The following is a 4,469-nucleotide window of genomic DNA, read 5'->3' as shown; positions in this document are numbered from 1 at the left end:
CTTCTCTAGAGGGTTTCCCGAGGTTTCATTATCGTTGTTGGCTGTGTGTATTTTATAGTTGTTATTTGGCTCTGGAGTCTATTACCCTCCTCTTATTTCCATGCTGTCTCCAAGGGTGAAGTTTGAGAGGATCCAGCAGCTCTTTCTTTTATGACATTCTGCTTAGAGGCAACTTCTAAATAATTGTTGTTGCCCCCATCTTAAAATGAGGGGCACTTTTTAATGACAGTTTAAATCTTCTTCTCAGGCTTGGCACTATATTTCCTGTAGATATCTGTTGCTTATGATAAAAATAACATTTGTTGCCTTTTCCAAAGCTTGCCCCACAGCGCGGTCCAATTTATCAAACTTTAATATTAAGAATTTACATCCTCAGGCCTGGAATAGGGCACAGAAGTATGCAATTTAAGAAATTATCTTCAGTGATTCTCATGTACTTGGTCCACATCTCATACTGTAAAATAATTGCTAAGGGCAGTCTCAACTCAGTGAGTAAAGCACAGTAGAAGCCAATGGATATCTGTTAGGAATCTCCTATCCCCCTTCAAGGAAATAGCCTAACTTCTTAAAAACTATATGCCCCTTAGACAAGGATTCATAACATTTTCCAGCAGACTCCTTTACAAAGGAATTTCTTAGACACATTTATTCTAGTAATCTCTCATATTACTGATTCTCTATGTTAAATATACCACCAAAAATGTTGTAAAGACAAGTTTATCTGGTCCTGAAGGATTTTGTGCCATGAAGGTAGTGTGGATTCAGTCTATGTTAGGGCTGGTTGCATTTCTCAGTGGAGACGTTTTCCTCCTTTACCTAGAAACAAGATGTGAGCAAATGCATTTCTTTACTGTCCACTTCTGTGGGGTTGACTTTTATGGATCACTTGTTCACTGAGTGTGTCATCATTTGAGACCCATGGGTTTATGCAGGTATCTCTCATCTGACTGTCCTGGCACGTGCCCAAGACCTTGCCTCATCACCCAAGATGACATTAGAATTGCAGCTTGAAGTTACATGAATTTTCAGAACACTCAAGGCATGCTGAATATCATTGTGTTTATGTTTCTAAGGGTTTCTTTTTTTTTTTTTTTGGCTTTTTTGAGGGTTTCCTTTACTTGTGAGCAAGTAAAGGAAACTCTTTAAGTTTTGAGCTGTACATCTTCTCTGTAATTACTTCACAAAAATCAGTTTCTGCCTTCTGAATATCTACTTGCAATCCCATAGAATCTTATATATAGCCTTATCTAATAAACCTTAGCACTTTATGGTTCACCCATTTGTTTTCATTTTTTTATCATTTAAATTTTTTTGGCTGCATACAGTATACTTTATGGATGGTACTTGACTAGGTAGGGCTTCCCAAGTCCCTCCTCTTCTTCAGGAGGTCTGGGATGGAAACTGTATAGGTCAGGAGATTCTCAGTATCTTGGGGGATGAGTTGGGGCAAGGACTCCTCAGCAGCTGAGGGCCTCTTTCTTTCTTTTATTCTTGCTGGGGCTGGTGGTCCAGGGGACTCTTACTCCTTGGAGGCCATGTAGACCCATTCAGCTCAGGGATGACCTTGCCTACAGCCTTGGTGGCACCAGTAGAAGCAGGGAGGATGTTCTGGGCATCCCCTTGGCCATCACACCACAGCTTCCCAGAGGAGCTTTCCATGGACTGTGGGTGACAGTGATGGCATGGACTATGGTCATGAATCCCCCCATGATACCAAAGTTGTCATGGATGACCTTGGCCAGAGGGGCCAACCAGTTGATGGTGCAGGAGGCATTGCTGACAATGTTGAGGGAGTTGTCATACTTCTCATGATTTATGTCCACCACAAACATGGGGACATCAGCAGAAGGGGCAGAGGTGATGACCCTCATGGTCCCATCTCTTTTTTTTTTTTTTAAAGATTTTATTTATTTATGTGACAGAGAGACAGCCAGCGAGAGAGCGAACACAAGCAGGGGGAGTGGGAGAGGAAGAAGCAGGCTCACAGCGGAGGAGCCCGATGTGGGACTCGATCCCGGCACACTGGGATCACGCCCTGAGCCGAAGGCAGACGCTTTAACGACTGCGCCACCCAGGCGCCCTCATGGTCCCATCTCTTAAGTGAGCCCTAGCCTTCTTCTGGTAGTGAAGACCCCAGTGGACTCCACAACATTCTCAGCACCAGCATCACCCCATTTGATGTTGGTGGGATCTCACTCCTGGAAGATGGAGATATGTATTCCATTGGTGACAACTTTCCTGTTCTCAGCCTTGACTGTGCTTCTGAATTTGCAATGGGTGGAATCATATTGGAACATATAGACCATGTAGTTGAGGTCATTGAAGGGGTCATTGATGGTAACAATGTCCACTTTGCCAGAATTAAAAGCAGCCCTGGTGACCAGGTGCCCAATACAGCCAAATCCATTTACTCCAACCTGAACCATTGTATCTAGGGGACATGACTGGCACTGCACCAGAAGATGTGGCTGTCTATCAAACAGGGAGGAATTCAACCATTTATTTTTAAGCCATATTTAATTAATTGACATTTTCTCTCACTCATTTAATATCTAGCAAAGTGGTGGGTATATATTTGGTTCACAGTAATAAGTGTTGAATAAGAATGAACCATTGAGATGAAACCTATAGGATTCCTTTCTTTATAATACCATCCCATGAAATAGAATTAGGACCCAAAAATATCCATACAGATTTAGAATCTATATAATAAACCAAATAGGAAGGAAAAAAGTTCTTATCTCACTGAAATCTTCTATCCAGTTTCAGACAGTTTATTATTTTGTAATTTAAATTTAATATGCACAAAATATGCATATGTATATTTTATGTAAATATGTACATACTTATCTATAAATATACATTTATATGCATAGTTACATATGTACATATACACATATATTGCTAATAAGAACTAACTTTACTTATGTACAGAATGTGCCATAGCATTGTGTGTAAAAGTGTTTCATTAAAAAATAGAACGTAATTCAATGCATTAAAAAACTCACTCTTTTCCCTGTATCATATATGACACTTAGACCACTTAATATGCATCATAGCATTTTCTCCAAACAACATCAGGCCTTTTTTTTTTTTTTTAATTGAATTCCATTTAATGTCTTTTATCCCTCCTTGTAGAACATATGAAAGAAAAACAATAACAAAATGCCCACCTACATGGAGTTTACATTCAAGTGGGAAAAGACACCAAATTATGCTTCTGTTTGAATTTACTTTATGATTGAGGCATGTGGTTCCTCCAGATAGCTGTTCCAACAGTAGTAAATAGAATGTTGGCTCAAAAAAAATTATCAAAGAATAAAGAGCTGCTCTAAACACATTTCTCAGCTCTACATAATAAAGTTGTGATAAATAAAAAGATAGTTTGAATCCTAGAACCACCACCCATCTGACCATTCACCTCTTAAATTATTTACTTCTTCCAATGCCCATTTAGTAAAAATCAAATTTATGTAAATATATTATCAAATATAAGTACACAATTCTTTTGGAACACTTTTGCTTATCTTCTTATTTTGCCCCTTACTCATAGATTTAGTCTGTACATACCTTTATATCAGAGCTGCAAACACCCTATTTTTTTTTTTTTCTAACTCTTGATGTCACTCAAGACTGTTCCCTTGACTTTCCCCTATATCTAAGAAGGAGATATTTCTTTGGGTTGGCCAGGTTTAAAGACATTTTATTGCCATGTTTAGTGGACAGAGCTTTTAAGTAGAGTGGATAAATGATGGTAATCTTTGTTACTATTCTCCCTTTCTCTTTTTTCCCATCTTCCCTCCTGCCAACCACCACCCCCCAGTCACCACTTGGTAAGTGGTATTGCTTCAAGATAGTCAGAAGGGAAGCAAGTGTTGCTTGCTTCCTCAAAGTTGAGGGATGAGCCACTGTTTTCTCCTGTCCTTTATTATGTGTTAGATTTTTTCCTCCCAGAAGCCTAAATAGCCATAATTTAAAAGATATCTTGTGGGAGAGCTAAGGAATCTATCTTTTTAATTTCTTCTCTCTCTTTTCTACTGTATGTTTGAGACTAGGCTGTGTTTACTCTTCCTGGCCAGATAGCTCAACACATTCTGAAAAACAATTTTTCTTAATTATAAGATGTCTCTCTCTTATTTCCTCATTTTCTAGCATAGACCATTTCTCATTACAGAATAATAAAAGCCAAAACTTTGACTTTACCTTGGTAAAACAAGCATGTTTTTGACAACTTTGATTCAAAATTTTTAAAACATCACTTGCATAGGAAGAAAATAATTGCTTTGCTATAATTCTGCACATAGACTGGAGTAAAACATAATTTACTAATAAGATGGGGGGGGGTAGCTTTATTTTTCCAGTCAGCAGACTGCATATATATATATTCTCTCGGAGACTTCTTAGGGTTAAATTTTCTGAGTTAAAATTTGAGTACATCTGGCCAAAATATTAATATAATTTTAATTTTA

At 38.2% G+C, this 4,469-nt stretch overlaps 1 pseudogene; it reads right to left on the bottom strand.

Moving 5' to 3' along the window:
• Window positions 1-1,485: 1,485 nt before the first annotated feature.
• On the bottom strand, window positions 1,486-2,426 carry LOC123000443 (glyceraldehyde-3-phosphate dehydrogenase-like; annotated as a pseudogene).
• Window positions 2,427-4,469: the final 2,043 nt, after the last annotated feature.

The sequence above is a fragment of the Ursus arctos genome, unplaced genomic scaffold, assembly GCF_023065955.2.
Source record: "Ursus arctos isolate Adak ecotype North America unplaced genomic scaffold, UrsArc2.0 scaffold_1, whole genome shotgun sequence".
Classification (NCBI taxonomy): domain Eukaryota; kingdom Metazoa; phylum Chordata; class Mammalia; order Carnivora; family Ursidae; genus Ursus; species Ursus arctos.
Note: the sequence above shows the minus strand (reverse complement) of the source record. Positions and strands in the feature narration are given on the sequence as shown.